The sequence below is a fragment of the Oncorhynchus nerka genome, linkage group LG9a, assembly GCF_034236695.1.
Source record: "Oncorhynchus nerka isolate Pitt River linkage group LG9a, Oner_Uvic_2.0, whole genome shotgun sequence".
NCBI lineage: Eukaryota > Metazoa > Chordata > Actinopteri > Salmoniformes > Salmonidae > Oncorhynchus > Oncorhynchus nerka.
Window position 1 is genome coordinate 58,548,389 of NC_088404.1, and position 20,654 is coordinate 58,569,042.

Sequence of the window (20,654 nt, forward strand, 5' to 3'; positions counted from 1 at the left end):
CCATTTGACAAATACAAATAATCTTGCTCTTTTTCAAGACAACTGGGAACTCTGGGACAACTGGGGGGAAAAAATAGATCAAATCATAAAGTCAGAGATAATCAGGTCGGTAAGTCGAAGCTCGAGTTCCCCACCTGGAATTCCGAGTTGGATGACCGGTTAGAACAACTTTTCCCAGTTCCGAGTTGACTTGAACACTCGGAAGTCGGAGATTTCCAAGTTCCGACTTCCCAGTTGTTTTGAACACAGCATAATCATCATGGCTAATCAACTCTCAGCATACGAGATCCAGAGACTGCTGGTTTTCTTTTCATAATTAATTGCACACACTTGGTTTCCCAGGTCTAAATCGGTCCCTAATTTCAGGGGAACCAATGCACAACTCAATATTAGAAAGGTGCATTGCTTGCTGTTTGAGAAAGGTGCATTACCTGCATTGCTTGCTGCATTTACCTGCACTGCATTGCTTGCTGTTTGGGGTTTTAGGCTGGGTTTCTGTACAGCACTTTGAGATATCAGCTGATGTACGAAGGGCTATATAAATACATTTGATTTGATGATTTTGATTTGATTGTGGAATTTTTTGGGTAATCTGGTTTGATGAAAAGTTATCTTTCAAAAAAGCATACTGATGAATAGGTTAAGAAGTTAATAATTAAAATGGGCCTCCTTTATAGGAATAGGGCATGCCTTTCGTTAAATAGCAGAAAACAAATAATTCAGTCAACATTCATTCCGGCTTCAGATTATGGCGATATGGTCTATATCACATATGTCAGAGTCAAGGCCCGCGGGCCACATCCGGCCCGCAAGAAGGTTTTTTACGGCCCCTGGGATGATCTTGATTTATTATTAGAACCGGCCCGCAGCAAGCCGGCAGCCCGCAGATCTTTTACACGCACCAATACTACATTTCCCACAATGCAAAGGTGACGCACCGAGCAGTAGGCTGCTTCATTTCAATATTTATTGGCACAGCAGTCGTCAGCATCACAGTAAAATTAACTTTCAGATACCCATCAAAAATGGCAAAACGGAAGGTGGATACTGAGAACCGGGGGTTTCAAACAAGGTGGGAGTCGGAGTATATGTTCACGAAGGTAGCTGGAAAACCTGTGTGTCTTCTGTGTGGAGAAAGTGTGGCGGTACTGAAAGAGTATAATCTGAGACGACATTATGAAACGAAACACGCGGACAAAAACAAGAATATGGACATGGAACAAAGGCTACAAAAGGCAGAGGAATTAAAACGAGGCCTCAAATCTCGACAGGCTCTGTTCAAAAAAGCCAAATCACAAGGCCAGGCTGCTGTCAAGGCCAGTTTTATTTTGGCAGAAGAGATCGCTAAATCAGCCCGGCCATTTACGGAGGGGGATTTCATCAAAAACTGCATGATTAAAGTTTGTGACGAAGTTTGCCCAGAAAAAGGCAACTCTTTTTAAATGTGAGTCTGAGCAGAAACACCATTGCCGAGAGAGTAGACCAGTTGTCCATCAATCTAAAAGAGCAGCTTGTGAAAAAGGGAAAAGATTTTATTGCATATTCCTTGGCTGTGGATGAGAGCACCGACATTTCTGACATTGCCCAGTTGTCAATTTTCATCCGCGGGAGTGGACTCCAACCTAAAGCGTGACAGAGGAGTTTTTGGCTTTACGTCCTATGCATGGCACAACTACGGGGCATGATTTGTATGAAGAGGTGTCAAGATGTGTAAATGAGATGGAGCTGCCTTGGGAAAAACTCGTGGGTTTGACAACCGACGGAGCACCTGCGATGTGTGGACACAGGAGCGGACTGGTGGCGAAGATACGGGAAAAGATGCAAGAGGAAAACGCGACAGGTGAGCTGACAGCTTATCATTGTATCATACACCAGGAAGCGTTGTGCGGTAAAGCCTTGAAAATGGAGCATGTAATGAGCATCATCACGCGCACAGTTAACTTTATCAGAGCCAAAGGTTTGAATCACCGCCAGTTCAAGGCATTTCTGACGGAGTTAGAAACGGAGCATGGTGATTTGCCTTATCACACAGAGGTGCGATGGCTAAGCCAGGGAAAGGTGCTTCAAAGATGTTTCGAGCTTCGTGAGGAGATTTGTCTGTTCTTGGACAGCAAAGGGAAAGACACAACACAACTCCGAGACGAAATGTTTCTGTGTGAAATGGCTTTTCTGTGTGACATTACGAGTCATCTGAATGCAATAAACTTGCAGCTGCAGGGTCGGGATCGTGTCATCTCTGATATGTACAGTACAGTGAAGGCATTTAAAACCAAACTGACTCTGTGGGAGACGCAGATGCGGAAAGAAAATTTGAGCCACTTTCCCAGCTGCCAGACCATGAAAGAGAAGCTCTCTACCAGTGCGTTCCCGAGCACACAGTTGGCTGATAAAATAGGTATGCTTGCCGCTGACTTTCGACGCCGATTTGCTGACTTTGAAGCACAAAAAGCAGGTTGGAACTGCTCGGTAACCCATTTGCTGTTGACGTGGAAAGCTCACCACCAAACCTCCAAATGGAGTTGATTGACCTCCAATGCAATGATGCACTGAGGGCAAAATATGCGGCAGTGGGTGCTGCGGAGTTCGCCCGTTTCCTCCCGGCACAATGCCCCAGCTGCGCATCCAGGCTGCTCAAACGTTGTCTATGTTTGGCAGCACATACCTGTGTGAACAACTGTTTTCTTTGATGAACCTGAACAAAACATCACACAGAAGTCGACTTACTGCTGAACACCTCCACTCAATTCTGAGGATTTCTTCAGCTCAGAGCCTTACCCCGAACATTGATGAACTTGTGGAAAAGATGGGACACCACCAAGTATCACCCTCAACCTCAAACAAGTGAACATTACTGTGCAATCACATATTTAGAGTTTTTACTCAGTTCAAGTTTAAAAGTTAAAATTTAATATTTGTTTTCACTGCATGTTACTTCTCCTTAAACAAAGTGTTGTTTTTGATTAATAGATTTTTGCACTTTATTTTTTTGTATTTCAATCCAATTATATTTTAAAAATATTTCAGTTGAGTGGATGATAGAAAATTGCTATTATTGTTTTTTCTTTGAAGTAAATTTAGCCCACTTTTGCTAAAATAGAAAATATAGTCTACTGATGGTGCCTTGAATACCGGTTTCTTTCATTTAATGTTCATGTTATGGGGATATTTATATAAAGGAAATTTGTCTTTTGTGTCTGTTGAAAATTAAAGATTACTGACAGAGCCATAAGAAAATATTGCTTTATTTATCTGATCATATTGTAATATATTTGTTAGGTTTTCAGTAGGTTCAATTAGGTTCACTAGACTATATGCGTCATTTAAAAAATTTTCAATGAACATTCGAACAGTCCGACCCTCGTCTTGTAGCTGATTTTTTTATTTGGCCCTCCGTCCATTTGACTTTGACACCCCTGGTCTATATGAATGCAGCTGTCACTGTATTTAAGCCATTGGACACAGTTTATCATAATGCACTATCCTTTATTGCGGGTGATAGGTTCCGTACACATCACTGAATTCTTTATCAGCAAGTAGGCTGGACCTCGCAGATCAATGCGCTGCTCTCTTTTTGTTTCTAAAATCCTTACTTCATTATTGAATGACAGACATGAGTCACCAGGCCCGATCACAGGCATGGCTAACTTTGGAGATCCCTTCGGTCTCCACAGAGTTAAGTTTAGGTTTCTTGCACCTTACTAGAGGAATGATCTCCAGAACTCTCTAAAGGTGGATGTTTTGGTGCCACTAGGGGCAGTTCAGATGGTTGAGGAATGTGTTTTGTTTTTCATGATTAGATTTTGTAAGTTACTTTTCTTACATTTCTTGTAAATATACGTGAACAAAACCGAAACAGTACCGTGTGGCGAACAAACACAGACACGGAAACAATCACCCACAAACACACAGTGAAACCCAGGCTACCTAAGTATGATTCTCAATCAGAGACAACTAATGACACCTGCCTCTGATTGAGAACCATACTAGGCCGAAACATAGAAATTCCCAAAACCTAGAAAAACAAACATAGACAACCCACCCAACTCACGCCCTGACCATACTAAATAAATACAAAACAAAGGAAATTAAGGTCAGAACGTGACAGTACCCCCCAAAGGTGCGGACTCCGGCCGCAAAACCTTGACCTATAGGGGAGGGTCTGGGTGGGCGTCTGTCCGCGGTGGCGGTTCTGGCGCGGGACGCGGACCCCACTTCAACATTGTCTTAGTCCGCCTTATTGTCCGCCTCCGTGGCTTTCTCACCATGGCCACCCCTCTCAATGACCCCACTGGACAGAGGGGCAGCTCGGGACAGAGGGGCAGGGGCTCTGGCGCCTCTGGGCTGAGGGGCTCTGGCGCCTCTGGGCTGAGGGGCTCTGGCGCCTCTGGGCTGAGGGGCTCTGGCGCCTCTGGGCTGAGGGGCTCCGGCAGCGGCGCCGGACAGGCGGGAGGCTCCGGCAGCGGCGCCGGACAGGCGGGAGGCTGCGGCAGCGGCGCCGGACAGGCGGGACGCTCCGGCAGCGGCGCCGGACAGGAGGGAGGCTCCGGCAGCGGCGCCGGACAGGAGGGAGGCTCCGGCAGCGGCGCCGGACAGGCGGGAGGCTGCGGCCGCGGCGCCGGACAGGCGGGACGCTCCGGCAGCGGCGCCGGACAGGCGGGAGGCTCCGGCAGCGGCGCCGGACAGGCGGGAGGCTCCGGCAGCGGCGCCGGACAGGCGGGACGCTCCGGCAGCGGCGCCGGACAGGCGGGAGGCTCCGGCAGCGGCGCCGGACAGGCGGGACGCTCCGGCAGCGGCGCCGGACAGGCGGGACGCTCCGGCAGCGGCGCCGGACAGGCGGGACCACCTGCAGGGAGGAGACAGAGAGACAGCCTGGTGCGTGGAGCTGCCACAGGAACCACCAGGCTGGGGAGACCTTCAGGAGGCTTGGTGTTAGGAGGAGCCTGAAGGACCGGGCTGTGGGGGAGCACTGGAGCTCTGGTGCGCAACCTTGGCACCACTTCCCCAGGCTGGACAACTACTCTAGCCCGGACCCTCCAGAGTGCAGGCACAGGTTGAACCGGGCTGTGGGTAAGCACGGGAGATCTAGTGCTTACTACACGCACCTCTCCCTTTGGCTCCACTCCCACATTTGCCCGGCACGAGCGGAGCGCAGGCAGAGGACGCACTGCACCCTCCCAGCGCCCCGGAGACACAGCACGCAGAGCCGGCGCAGGATAACCTGGACCAAAACTGCGTACCGGCGACCAGACCCGCTGAGCAGGCACCATACGCCCTGGCTCAATGCCCACACTCGCATGGCACTCTCGGGGGGCTGCCCTATAGCGCACCGGGCTATGGGCACGCACTGGCGACACCGTGCGCTTAACCGCATAACACGGTGCCTGACCAGTAATGCGCTGCTTATCATAAGCACGAGGAGTGAGCTCAGGTCTGCTACCTGGCTTAGTACCACCCCTCGTGTGCCTCCCCCCAAAAAATGTTTGGGGCTGCCTCTCGTACCTGTCGCACTGCCGTGCTGGCTCCTCATATTGCCGCAGTTCAGCTTTCGCTGCCTCCAGCTCTGCTTTGGGACGGCGATTTCTCCCCGCCTGTGCCCAGGGTCCCTCTCCGTTCAATATCTGCTCCCATGTCCAGGAGTCCTGTGATGCTGGCCGCTGTTGTTGCTGCTGCTGCTGTTGTTGCTGCTGCTGCTGTCGTCGCTGCTGTTTACCCCGCCGCTTGGTCCGAGTTGGTTGGTGGGTGATTCTGTAAAGGTTTTCCTCCTCTTCGTCTGAAGAGGTGTAGCAAGGATCGGACCAAGATGCGGCGTGGTAAGTGTCCATGGTTGTTTATTTAAAAAAACATGAACTGAACACTCAATGAATACAAAACAATAAACGTGAACAAAACCGAAACAGTACCGTGTGGCGAACAAACACAGACACGGAAACAATCACCCACAAACACACAGTGAAACCCAGGCTACCTAAGTATGATTCTCAATCAGAGACAACTAATGACACCTGCCTCTGATTGAGAACCATACTAGGCCGAAACATAGAAATTCCCAAAACCTAGAAAAACAAACATAGACAACCCACCCAACTCACGCCCTGACCATACTAAATAAATACAAAACAAAGGAAATTAAGGTCAGAACGTGACAGTGTTTATATTAACATCTTCTCTTTCTCTCCTTTTCCCTCCCTTAACAACCCCTCTCTTTACCTCCCTCCCTCTCCCTCTATCAGACTACTTATGTGGGCCAGGTGAGAACGTGTACAGCATTGACTTCACCAGGTTCAAGATCAGAGACATGGAGACAGGCACAGTGCTGTTCGAAATCACCAAACCTCCTCATACAGGTGAGACACACACACACACACACACTGGGGTCTGATTGGCCTATTATGACGAGTGTTACCTTTGAGTGTTGTCTGTCTGTCTGTCTGTCTGTCTGTCTGTGCGTAGATAAAGCAGGAGATAAAAGCGTCATTGATACAAACGCCGGGAGGTTTGTCCGCTACCAGTTCACCCCCGCCTTCCTCCGGCTAAGACAAGTTGGCGCCACGTAAGTCTAACCCATTAACTCACAAAGAGGTCTGTAACCCTAATCCCCATTTTACACAGAAGTCTAACCCTAACCCTCAATGTACACAAAAGTCTAAACCTAACCCTCAATTTACACTGAAGTCTAACTCTAACTCTACAAAGAAGGACACATTTTAATCCCAACGAAATTGCACTCCCCCCCCATTCTTTCTGCCTTTATCTCACCATCCTTCCCCTCTCTCAGTGTTGAGTTCACCGTAGGAGACATGCCCATAGAGAACTTCCGGATGATTGAGAGGCACTACTTCAGAGAGAAGCTGCTCAAAAGCTTTGACTTTGAGTTTGGCTTCTGTATGCCCAGTAGCAAGAACACTTGCGAACACATCTATGAGTTCCCCCCTCTGTCTGAGGATATCAGTGAGTACACACACACACACACACACACACACACACACACACACAGCAAGATAGAGAGAGGCCTGGGAAATGTGCTGACAGACAGTAGTTGTGTCCGAATACCATACTTGGGTATTAATCATTATTATTAATTAAAAATTATGTTTAATAGTATGCAACATTTCCAAAATCGAGCATACTTTAAATGCCTGGATGTCATTCATTTCGGCTTTGACAACAGCTGATCAATTAGATATGGGGATGTGCTACCGAAATCAATGAATAGCAGGAAACAATGCAATTGCACATGACACATTCTCAGTATGCGAAAATAGAATTATAGTTCAAGTATGTACATTTTCAAAAATCGAGTATGGTATAAATGCTAGGATGTTATGCTCATTTTGGATCTTCGTCTAGTAGAATTCGATGCACACTTTTCCACAATACATTGGAAGAGGTGGGCTGCGAGTGATAGGACATAGTTCTCTTCAAGTAGCCAGACAACAAATGTTGTTCAAATGTAGGCTAAGTAGTTTTGTTCTCCTTAACATGATCACAAGTTTATTTGTGAGAAATGGACAGTATGAAGTGTTTTGGTGGTTTGAGTGAGTTTTGGAGGTGAGATTAATTGTTCGGCCAAGATGCGTGTTGGTAATGCAGACTGTGTGAACAGTTTTGAAAAAGTGGTTTCAGTATTGACCAATGGTTGTTAGCAATTGAAAAAAACGAATATATATAATGTGTTGTGTCTCTGTTGCTCCCTGCAGTGCGAGAGATGATCCTGCACCCGTACAAGACACAGTCCGACAGTTTCTACTTTGTGGACAACAAGCTGGTGATGCACAACAAGGCAGACTACTCCTACAGTGGCGGCCCATAGAGGGTGGAGGACCAACCAGGCTCTTGCAGACAGACAGACAGACAGACAGACAGACAGACAGACAGACAGACAGACAGACAGACAGACAGACAGACAGACAGACAGACAGACAGACAGACAGACAGACAGACAGACAGACAGACAGACAGACAGACAGACAGACAGACAGACAGACAGACAGACAGACAGACAGACAGACAGAGGGACCATGTTACTCAGTGTTAACAACATACTGATCCCATGCTCTCATCCTCCCTCTCAGCCCTATGGAAAAGCTACAGAAACACCACTGAACAGGCCCAACTCGAACCCAGTTGGTGTGTGTGTGTGTGTGTGTGTGTGTGTGTGTGTGTGTGTGTGTGTGTGTGTGTGTGTGTGTGTGTGTGTGTGTGTGTGTGGCTTGTCTGGGAACACATGCACCAACACACGAAGTGACAGAGGTAATAACACCAGCAAGTTTCTGTATAGGACCAGTAGAGGCTAAAGAAGAAATGTGTGTGTATATAAAACGTCTCTGTATATTTATTCTGTGGGTGTGTGTACAAGTCTGTATGTTTGTTATGACTGTGTGTGTGTGCGCATGCATGTGTGTCTGTCAGTGTGTACAACATGTGAGTCTAAAACTTAAATGAGTTAACTGATTTTGAAAAGTGTTTCAGTTATACTCTTCGTCCATCACTATAACTCAGTTTTACTGCATAATATCATATGACTGGTAAATATACATAGATTTGACATCACATATCATGGTAAATATACATGTACATTTCACTTATATTTTATGTTTATCAACAATAGGACATTTTTATGGAACTTTATGGACAGAGGACTTTCCAAATACAGTTAAAACTAGTTAATTTGGTATAGTGCCTTCAGAAAATATTCACAACCCTTGACCTTTTCCACATTTTATTGTGTTACAGCCTACATTGTAAATGGATTAAATTGAGATTTTGTGTCACACACAATACCCCATAATGTCAAAGTGGAATTATGTTGTTAGACATTTTTTACACATGAATAACCCTTTTGTTATGGCAAGCCCAAATATGTTCAGGAGTAAAAAATGTCTTAACAAGTCACATAAGTTGCATGGACTCTTTGTGCAATAATGTTTAACATGATCTTTTAATGACTACCTCATCTCTGTACCGCACACATACAATTATCTGTAAAGACCAGGGAGGTTTTCCAATGCCTCGCAAATAAGGGCACCTATTGGTTGATGGATAAAAAATACAAAAAGCAGATATTGAATATTCATTTCAGCATGGTGAAGTTATTAGTTACACATCAGATGGTGTATTTTTTAACCTTTATTTACTAGGCAAGTCAGTTAAGAACAAATTCTTATTTTCAATGACAGCCTAGGAACAATGGGTAAACTGACTTGTTCAGGTGCTGAATGACAGATTTTTTTTTTTACCTTGTCAGCTTGGTGATTTGAGCTTGCAACCTTTCAGTTGTTAGTCCAACACTCTAACCACTAGGCTACCTGCCATCCTGCCCCATGTATCAATACACCCAGCCACTACAAAGATACAGGCTTCCTTCCTAACTCAGTTGGCGGAGAGGATAGAAACTGCTGACCCGGCATTACCCCATGAGGCCAATGGTGACTTTAAAAAAGTTACAGTTAATGGCTGTGATAGGAGAAAATGGAGGATGGATCAACAACATTGTATTTACTCCACAATACTAACCTAATTGACAGAGTGAAAAGAAGGACGCCTGTACAGAATATAAATATTACAAAATATGCATCTTGTTTGCAACAAGGTACTAAAGTAATTCTGCAAAAAATGTGGCAACTCAATTAACTTTTTGTCATGAATACAAAACATTATGTTTGTTGCAAATTCAATACAACACATTACTGAGTACCACTCTCCATATTTTCAAGCATAGTGGTGGCTGTATCATGTTATGGGTATACTTGTAATCATTAAGGACTGGAGCGTTTTTCAGGGTTAAAAAGAACAGTCAAAATACTAGAGGAAAACCTGGTTCAGTCTGCTTTCCTCCAGACACTGGGAGATGAATTCACCTTTCAGGAGGACAACAACCTAAAACACAAGGCCAAATCTACACTAGAGTTGCTTACCAAGACGACATTGAATGTTCCAGAGTGGCCTAGTTATATTTTTGACTTAAATCGACTTGAAAATCTATGGCAAGACTTGAAAATGGTTATGTAGTAATGATCATCAACCAACTTGACAGAGCTTGAAGAATTTGTGCAAATATTGTACAATCAAATCAAAATCAAATGTATTTATATAGCCCTTCGTACATCAGCTAATATCTCAAAGTGCTGTACAGAAACCCAGCCTAAAACCCCAAACAGCAAGCAATGCAGGTGTAGAAGCTCGAGGTTTGCAGAGTTCTTGGAGACTTAACTAAAAAGATACAGCTGTAATCACTGCCAGGTCATTCTAACATGTATTGACTAAGTGGTGTGAATACTTATGTAAATTAGATAGTTCTGTTTTTCTTTTTGAATAAATTTGCTAACATTTCTAAAAACATGTTTTCCCTTTGTCATTATAGGGTATTGTGTGTAGATGGGTGAGAGAGAAAAATATTGAATCCATTTTGAATTCAGGCTGAAACTCAACAAAATGTGGAATAAGACAAGGGGTATGAAAACTTTCTGAAGTCACTATATAAGATAGCCAATAGATTAGTAGTGTATCCATTCAAAACAAAATGATTATATTTACCATACATACAGTACCAGCTAAAACTTTGGTCACACCTACTCATTCCAGGGTTTTCCTATATTTTTCCTATTTTCTACATTGGTGAATATTAGCGAAGACATCAAAACTATTAAATAACACATATGTAGTAACTAAGTGTTAAACATATGTAGTAACTAAGTGTTAAACAAATCAAAATGCATTTTATATTTGAGATTGTTCAAAGTAGCCACCCTTTGTCTTGATGACAGCTTTGCATACTTTTGGCATTCTCTCAACCAGCTTCATGAGGTAGTGACCTGTGCATTGTTAAAAGTTAAAAGTTCATTGGTGGAATTTTGTGTTGTGTTGTGACAAAGTATGGGTGGTATACAGAAGATAGCCCTATTTGGTAAAAGACCAAGTCCATATTATGGAAAGAACAGTTCAAATAAGCAAATAGAACTGACAGTCCATCATTACTTTAAGACATGAAGGTCAGTCAATGCGGAAAATATCTTTGAAAGTTTATTCAACTGCAGTCGCAAAAACCATCAAGTACTATGATGAAATTGGCTCTCATGAGGACCGACACAGGAAAGGAAGACCCAGAGTTACCTCTGCTGCAGAGGACAAGTTCATTAGAGATACCAGCCTCAGAAATTGCAGCCCAAATAAAAGCTTCACAGAGTTCAAGTAACAGACACATCTCAACATCAACTGTTCAGAGGAGACTGCGTGAATCAGGCCTTTATAGTCAAATTGCTGCCAAGATACCACTACTAAAGGACACCAATAAGAAGAAGAGACTTGCTTGCGCCAAGAAACACGAGCAATGGTCATTCGACCGATGGAAATCTGACCTTTGGTCTGATGAATCTAAATTTGAGATTTTTGGTTCCAATCGCCATGTTTTTGTGGGACGCAGAGTAGGTGAACAGATTATCTCCGCATGTGTGGTTCCCACCGTGAAGCATGGAGGAGGAGGTGTGACGGTGTGGATGTGCTATGCTGGTGACAATGTCTGTGATTTATTTACAATTCAAGGCACACTTGAATGGCTACCACAGGATTCTGCAGCGATACGCCATCCCATCTGGTTTGTACTTAGTGGGACTATCATTTGTTTTTCAACACAACAATGACCCAACACACCTACAGGCTGTGTAAGGGCTATTTGACCAAGAATGAGAGAGATGGAGTGCTGCATCAGATGACCTGGCCTCCACAATCACCCGACCTCAAAACAAATGAGATGGTTTAGGATGAGTTGGACCGCAGAGTGAAGGAATAGACCACAACAAGTGCTCAGCATATGTTGGACCTCCTTCAAGACTGTTGGAAAAGCATTTCAGGTGAAGCTGGTTGAGAGAATGCCAAGAGTGTGCAAAGCTGTCATCAAGGCAAAGGGTGGCTACTTTGAAGAATCTAAAATCAATTTTGATTTGTTTTAACACTTTTTTGGTTGCTACATGATTCCATAAGTTATTTTTCATAGTTTATGTGTTCACTATTAGTCTACAATGTAGAAAATAGTAAAAAATAAAGAAAAACCCTTGAATGAGTAGGTGTGTCCAAACTTTTGACTGGTACTGTATATCAAGTATTTTGCACTGTTCCTTAGCAATCATTTAAAGCACAACACCTTAGTTTATCCATTGTCATCATGGGAGAAAAACTAACATTTTATAACGTTACTATACCAGCAGACCTGTCCAGTCAGTCTTTGTTTTCACACAACATTTGTGTTAGGTTCTGTAAATGTTACAACTGTGTTATTGTCAGCACTATGAAATTGGGGCTAGTTCAGGGCTTCAGGGTTTTTCTTTCAGGTAATTTAGAAAATCATTTTGAGAATGTTCAGACGTTTCTCTGTTATGAAACGTATTGCAAAACGATTCATATGTAGCAAATATACTGGATACTTTTCTCCCTCTTTCATTCTTTGCACGTATCATCTGAGTTCCTCTTACTCTCTTTTTTGTCTTTCCCACATCTCTCCATCCCTCCCTCTCACTCTCTCCCACTGTCCCGACACATCCATCTCGGTCTCTCACGTTTCCCTCCTCTCTTTCTATCAGAGACACATTCCAGTGAGTTAAGCAGCATACAGGTGTCATGTTCCCCAGTAAGATCAAATGGATGAACTGGAATGACCATGTTAGTCAAACAAGTTCAACAGATTTTGTGATTCATTCATGATTTAGAAAATGAACTGATAAATATGTCATGTTTTTGACCATTCTATTGCCAGTCTGGGTGAACCAAAAATAAATAAAGTTTTATGTGAATTTTTTAAATAAGAAATCACTTTTTTATTTGAAATAATTATTACAGGTTTTGTGTGTGCGTGCGTGCGTGTGTGCATGTGCTTGTGTGTGCATGCGCACATGTGTGTATAGTGTATCTATATTTGTAGCTGATGCTGAAGTTGAAAGTGAAAGTTATGTGCCCTGTCTGCACAGATTCTCTAGATACAGTAAATAAATGTTATGTAAACATCTCTGAGCAAAGAGCAGAATTTGCAGTGTTACTTGATTTAAAAATAAACAAAAGCATGAATGGTATATTATATAAAACATATTTAAAAAAAAAAAAAAATTGTTGACAGGGACAACCCAGCAAACCAAAATTGGTTCTGTGAAAGTTCGCAAAAAATAGTTCTCATAAATCTGTTTGCCTGCAAGAACATTCCCAGAACGTTGCTCTCACGTTTTGTAGTGGCAGTATGTTCTAAAAACATTACTTGTGTTATTACTTTACCTGGAAACCCAATGACAATATCTGTGGTGGTTATCACAACATTTGAGTGAATTTTAGGACATTCCCAAATATATTTAATTTAAACATTTTCTGAAAAACAACAACGTTTTGATATCAAAAACATTAATGTCACAACTAATGTTCTGGGACTGTTCCCAGTTTTCTGGGAATGCAAATCAATCAATATTTCTGTAAATGTGCCAGATTTAGACTTCTGGCTAGTTTTAAACTGTAGTTCCTGGGCAGATGGATATATGTGGCCCATTTCAGGAAACCAGGCGTATGTCACGGGTCACTACTTCACAGGAGAGCTGTTAGAACGTAAACGTTGTTATTAAATGTAAATTTGTTTGGGCGGTAGAAATGCCTTCTCGAACATGTCAATATTTATTTATTTCACCTTTATTTAACCAGGTAGGCAAGTTCAGAACAAGTTCTCATTTACAATTGCGACCTGGCCAAGATAAAGCACCTTAAAACTTCTTGTGACTCCCCATCCCGGGTCTGGGAGCGTAATCATCGCCTGACACTAATTAGCATAACGCAACGGACATAAATCTTTGTAGAAAATCTTCCTATTCATGAAAATCACAAGTGAAATATATTGGAACACAGCTTAGCCTTTTGTTAATCACCCTGTCATCTCAGATTTTCAAGATATGCTTTACAGCCAAAGCTGGACAAGCATTTGTGTAAGTTTATCATAGACTAGCATAGCATTATGCCTTGCTAGCAGCAGGCAACCAAATCAGAAAAGCAATCAAATTAAATTGTTTACCTTTGATGAACTTCAGATGTTTTCACTCACGAGACTCCCAGGTAGATAGCCAAAGTTCATTTTTTCCCAAAATATTATTTTTGTAGACGAAATAGCTCCGTTTGTTCTACACGTTTGGCTGAGAAATCGCCCAGAAATTGCAGTCACGGAAATTGCAGTCCAAATTAGCTCCATAATATCGACAGAAACATGACAAACGTTGTTTATAATCAATCCTCAAGGTGTTTTTCAAATATCTATTTGGGACAATTAGTCGGGACAATTCGTTTTTCAGTAGGACCGATTGGACTAATGGCTACCTCTATATTTTACGCGAGAGTCACCCTGGGAGCCATCAGGTGACCACTTACGCAATGTAGCCGCCTACGGCTATTCTTCAACATAAATGCGTAAATCTACGTCACTATGCTGTAGACACCTTGGGGAATACGTAGAAAGCGTAAACTGGTTGATAGCACATTCACAGCTCAATAGGGACTCATTGGAACGCAACGCTTTCAAAATATGGGGCACTTCCGGATTGGATTTTTCTCAGGCTTTCTCCTGCAACATCAGTTCTGTTATACTCACAGACAATATCTTTACAGTTTTGGAAACGTTAGAGTGTTTTCTATCCAAAGTTGTCAATTACATGCATATTCTAGCATCTTGTCCTGACAATATTTTCCAAAAATGAAAATACTGCCCCTAGAGTCGCAACAGGTGTACCTTAATATCAAACTTGTATGTCATCTGTAAATACAAATACATTTGTTAAATTACCAGTCTAGTTGCTTTAGCCACAGAAAAAGTCAGCAACCTTCCCGCTAGCCATGATCGGCTGAGATAATGGCTGGACATGCTGAGAGATGTATTTGGATTGGTCTGCCATATAGCTGCTTCTGTCTATTTGAGCTGGTCAGTATGTCTAGGTAATCCTGTCTAACACGTTTTATTTTATGTATCGCGTAGTAAAATTTTATAAGCTGTTAGGGTTCCTTCCTTACATCCTTGTCAATCATTGGTTAATTTTTACCTTTATTTTACTAGGCAAGTAGGTTAAGAACAAATTCTTATTTTCAATGACAGCCTAGGAACAGTGGGTTAACTGCATGTTCAGGGGCAGAACAACAGATTTGTACCTTGTCAGCTCGGGGATTTGAACTTGCAATCTTTCGGTTACTAGTCCAACGCTCTAACCACTAGGCTACCCTGCCGTCATTGGTGAAATAAGCATTATGACAATATCTTTAATTAAATCATTCAAAAACCTTTATTAATGCAATTTCAGACAGAAGTTGACAATCAGGAACATAGCACGCAGGTTCCCGAGTAAGTTCTGCATCAAACAAAAAGTCTCCAGTTGTTTTGTTACACCCTCAGTCTATCCTGGTGATGTCACTACCTACGTCATTACCTTTTTACTCCTGAGACCAAAACCCTATATAAACAATGGCTTTTAGTGTCATCTAAAACTTAGCAGTAAAGTTGATTTATTGTGGAATGTTTGACTAGTCTTTATTTATTTATTTCACCTTTATTTAACCAGGTAGGCAAGTTGAGAACAAGTTCTCATTTACAATTGCGACCTGGCCAAGATAAAGCAAAGCAGTTCGACACATACAACGACACAGAGTTACACATGGAGTAAAACAAACATACAGTCAATAATACAGTATAAACAAGTCTATATACGATGTGAGCAAATGAGGTGAGATAAGGGAGGTAAAGGCAAAAAAAGGCCATGGTGGCAAAGTAAATACAATATAGTAAGTAAAACACTGGAATGGTAGATTTGCAGTGGAAGAATGTGGAAAGTAGAAATAAAAAATAATGGGGTGCAAAGGAGCAAAATAAATCAAATAAATACAGTAGGGAAAGAGGTAGTTGTTTGGGCTAAATTATAGGTGGGCTATGTACAGGTGCAGTAATCTGTGAGCTGCTCTGACAGCTAGTGAGGGAGATAAGTGTTTCCAGTTTCAGAGATTTTTGTAGTTCGTTCCAGTCATTGGCAGCAGAGAACTGGAAGGAGAGGCGGCCAAAGAAAGAATTGGTTTTGGGGGTGACCAGAGAGATATAGGAGAGTCTTATCTCCTCCACTCCCCTGCAGAGCTCCTTCTTCACAGTCACACATTCTCAGAGGGACCTTTTTATAAGAAAGAGAGAACAATTGTGGAATACTAAACCTCTACAATGAATATCTATTGTTAATCTGGTTTTACAACCCCTCCCCTTTTATTAACTTTACATAAGAATAATCAATTATTCTAATACATCAAACATTTTGGTACAAACCTTTTCGTGAACCCCGACAAGCCTAATGTCAAGTTAAAGTGTACTGCTAGCTAGTTAATGTTAGCTTGCTAGCTAACATTACGCGTATGCTCTCCACTTTCTGGAGGACCGAGTTTTGAAATCAGTGGAATTCGAGTATGACAGCTAAGGAGATGGAGAAAACACCTGTCTCTGGATTACATCTTCAAACTAAAGGCAACCATGGCATCCGTGACAGGAGACACATCCATCCATGATGTATACGGGTAAGATAGTCTAGTTAGCTACATTTTCAGACATTAAATGTTTCTAATTTTGACAGAAAGTGGTTTCATTTCAAGTAAAGTGTACTGTTAGCTAGCTAACATTAGCTGGCTGGCTGGCTCGCAGGCTAACATTAGGTGTACTATCTTATTATTCGTATCTCAGAGCCATTTGCTTGACTAGTTATAGCCTAATGTTAGCTAGCTGACATTGAACCTGGTTGATTAGCTAGCTGCAGATTCATGCAGGGCAGTATCGTCATAAGTTGAGAATATGGTTCATTGTTTACCTAGCTAGCTAGCTAACGTTATCTGGCTAGCTCGCTAGCTAACATTACATCTATGACCTTATTATTCGAATCTCAGAGTCATTTGCTTGACTAGTTATAGCCTAATGTTGATCCTGGTTTGTTAGCTAGCTGCAGATTCATGCAGGGTAATAACGTCATGAATTGGGATTATGAGTAGCATAAATGATGTATTTAAACACCAATAAACCCATCCATTTAAAAATGAATTTAGTATATGTCAATATAGCAAATCAGGCAACTAAAAGCAACTTTCTAAACAATGTTTTGGTTAATTTCTAGCTTGTTAGCTAGCTATCTAACGTTAAGCTAGCTGGCTAGACAGCTCAAATAATGGCCATATAATAGCTGACATCTTAAATTTAGCTCATTTGTAATCATTATTACAGAAAAATAAACTCACAACAAGATCATTATTTACAGGTTAATGGCTAGCTAATTACAGAAAGGTTGTGAGTGTGATGAAATAAAAGCAAGCAAGGCCTTCTACTGGAGACAGTGTGACTGAGTAATCAATCCCAAAATCTTATCTTAACCTATTCAGCCTTTAGTCGTGAAATCTTACAAAATATGGTTTAGTATGAAAACCCTGTGCCATTACTACGTGGAATGTTTTTGTGTTCATTGTTTGTTTGTATTTTTAATATCTTTGGCAACAAACAAAGTTGCTATCTGTAGATTCAATGTAGTTTTTTGTATGAAATGCATTTAGGAACTTACACTATTCATTTTTAGATGCTAGATAATAAGGAGTCAGGCAGATCCACAGAAAGTAAAGACAGTATAGGTTTAAATTAACCTACAATTTGAAATGACTACACTTTTTTGGAGTTAAGCATATTCTAAGATGTTTTAAATACATGAATTTAAAAATCCTTGAACGTCAACTACAGGAAAAGATGTCAACCAAAACACCTGAATTTTTGAACAACAAAGACATCACCAGATTCTACAATGGTCTTCCCTCTGCGTGTTTTTTACCATTTTGACATACCTTTCCATAGCATGGGCTGCCTCATGCTCAGTTCTCACTCCTTCTGAACAACTCATTCTTGTGCTGATGAAACAGCGTCTTGGTCTTCCTCACAAAGAGTTGGCCTTTCGCTTAATTACGGTCTTTGTTAGGAATAAATGGTCTTCACACAGTTCGCAACGAGCCAGGTAGCCCAAACTGCTGCATATTCCCTGACTGCTTGCACGGAACGCAAGAGAAGTGATACCATTTCCCTAGTTAAAAGAAAGTCATGTTAGCAGGCAATATTAACTAAATAGGCAGGTTTAAAAATATATACTTGTGTATTGATTTTAAAGAAAGGCATTGATGTTTATGGTTAGGTACACATTGGAGCAACGACAGTGCTTTTTTCTGAACTTGTCAATGACCTAAATTGATTGGTCATATATAAGGGAGGAGACAACGTAGACACTGTAGACACTAGCCTTTTATACAATGGGTGGGTCTAATCCTGAATGCTGATTGGATAAAACCGCATTCCAGCCGGTGTCTATTTCACAAGTTACCCCCGGCTAAATCTATGAAGTTGAAATGCCTATTTACTCTGTTCCATCTGACAGGAAATGTATAAACTTGATCTCCACCATAAAAAGCATCTAGACATTATCTCCCATTTCTTTTAGACTAACATTTGGTTTTCAACAGCAGAGATTTCTATAAACCTTGCTGTCTGTCACTCCAAACTTTTCAATATTGTTTAAATATTGAATTGCGATCTCCAACATACAAAGCTTTTCTCAGTTGACTGACTAAAGCGATACTTTGTTGTGAAAACTAAAATGAATTACTGGAACATTATTTGTATCTTTTCGGCGGCATGACAATGGATGAATGGGAAAATTAGATGGAAATAATACCCGGGCAGGCAGATTTGGAGGATACTGCATTGAATGACCTAGAGAAAAGCCGCAACGAAAAAAACACAGTTAAGGGTACAAACTGGGCTGTGCATTGCAGGGCTGAGAGAACAGAAGAAAAAAGAAGAAAAAAGTTGTTGACTTCAAAACGGTCACTAAGGAAGAGTTTTTCATGTTCGTGTTCGAGCAGCCGGGGAACCCACTATGCCCGGTGACATCACTGAAGAAATTCCCGGAGAACGCCCTTGCATTTGATCTCCACCCGAGAGAGTGTATCGGGGACTCGATCTGGTACACATCAGAGCCAATGGGGCGTGAACTATCTGGCAGCACTTCTACCCAAGATCTGAAGGGCAGCGGAAACATCTACATACACAAATCACAGCATCAGGACCACGACAGTCCGGAAACTGTCTAATGCTGGTTTAGAAGTGAGGGAGATTAAATCAGTGAGTGGGCATCGGTGTGAAGGTTCCGAAGTGAACACTGCAGCACCATCAACACCCAAAAGGCTGAAGCAAGGCAGCAGAAGTAGTAGCACAGACTCTGACAGATATTTCAACCAATGCACAATCCAGGGGAATGTACAGATAAATGTGACGTACAGTAAGTAGCTATAGCTACGTCAGCTGTGGTGGATAACAAAGGGAACGTATGGTTTCATTTTTTTAAATCAGCTCAAATGAATGTCATGGATTGTCTTTCTTTTGTCTGAACAGTGTCCTGACAAGAGAGCAATTTTTTCTGCAGGGCAAAGTCACACATCATAAGCTCATTGTTATGGATGTATTCAAATAAATCTTAGCTGGAAAACAGATGCAAATGCAGCTATTTTGCTATTATTCTGGCAGCACTTTTGAAGTGACTGTTAATTAGCCATAGTTGGCTAGCTAGCTAGCAAGCTACCAGTCAGTATGGCAAAGGAACATTTAGATCAAACGACTGGGTCGTGTCGTCCGCTCTGTCTCTACAGCACTTTGGCAGTAAGAAGGGCTATATAAATACATTTGATTTGATATAGATACAGAACAAAAAGAACGAATGACTGGGTCAAGTCCATAGGTACAGAACAAAATAACGAACGACTTGGTTGTGTCTCCAGATCATCCCTAGATTTGTGTCAGATTTGTGCCAGGACTATATCTTGTGGAAGGATGAAACAGTATGAATACATTCATCAAAATAATGTTTGTTGTCACGCCCTGATCTGTTTCACCTGTCCTTGTGATTGTCTCCACCCCTTCTTGGTGTCGCTGATTTTCCCCAGTGTATTTATCCCTGTGTTTCCTGTCTCTCTGTGCCAGTTTGTCCTGCTTTTTGCTATTCTCCTTTTTCTAGTCCTCCCGGTTTGACCCTTGCCTTTTTCTGGACTCTGTACCCGCCTGCCTGACCATTCAAATCAAATCAAATGTATTTATAAAGCCCTTCGTACATCAGCTGATATCTCAAAGTGCTGTACAGAAACCCAGCCTAAAACCCCAAACAGCAAGCAAATGCAGGTGTAGAAGCACGGTGGCTAGGAAAAACTCCCTAGAAAGGCCAAAACCTAGGAAAAACCCTAGAGAGGAACCAGGCTATGTGGGGTGGCCAGTCCTCTTCTGGCTGTGCCGGGTGGAGATTATAACAGAACATGGCCAAGATGTTCAAATGTTCATAAATGACCAGCATGGTCAAATAATAATAATCACAGGCAGAACAGTTGAAACTGGAGCAGCAGCACGGCCAGGTAGCTGGGGACAGCAAGGAGTCATCATGTCAGGTAGTCCTGAGGCATGGTCCTAGGGCTCAGGTCCTCCGAGAGAGAGAAAGAAAGAGAGAAAGAGAGAATTAGAGAGAGCAGGACAGGAGAAGTACTCCAGATATAACAAACTGACCTTGGCCCCCTGACACATAAACTACTGCAGCATAAATATTGGAGGCTGAGAT

The 20,654-nt window shown here is 42.2% G+C and overlaps 1 long non-coding RNA gene and 1 pseudogene across 1 annotated transcript; one reads left to right on the forward strand and one right to left on the reverse strand.

Moving 5' to 3' along the window:
• LOC115134592 (protein unc-119 homolog A-like) overlaps positions 1 to 7,928 on the forward strand; it is a 44,885-nt pseudogene extending 36,957 nt beyond the window's left edge.
• A 7,332-nt stretch (positions 7,929 to 15,260) lies between these two features.
• Positions 15,261 to 20,405, reverse strand: LOC135573429 (uncharacterized). The gene is made up of 2 exons (XR_010464750.1): positions 17,851 to 20,405; positions 15,261 to 16,157 (listed from the first exon to the last, which is right to left on the reverse strand). It is a non-coding gene; the product is annotated as an uncharacterized LOC135573429 (long non-coding RNA).
• Positions 20,406 to 20,654: the final 249 nt, after the last annotated feature.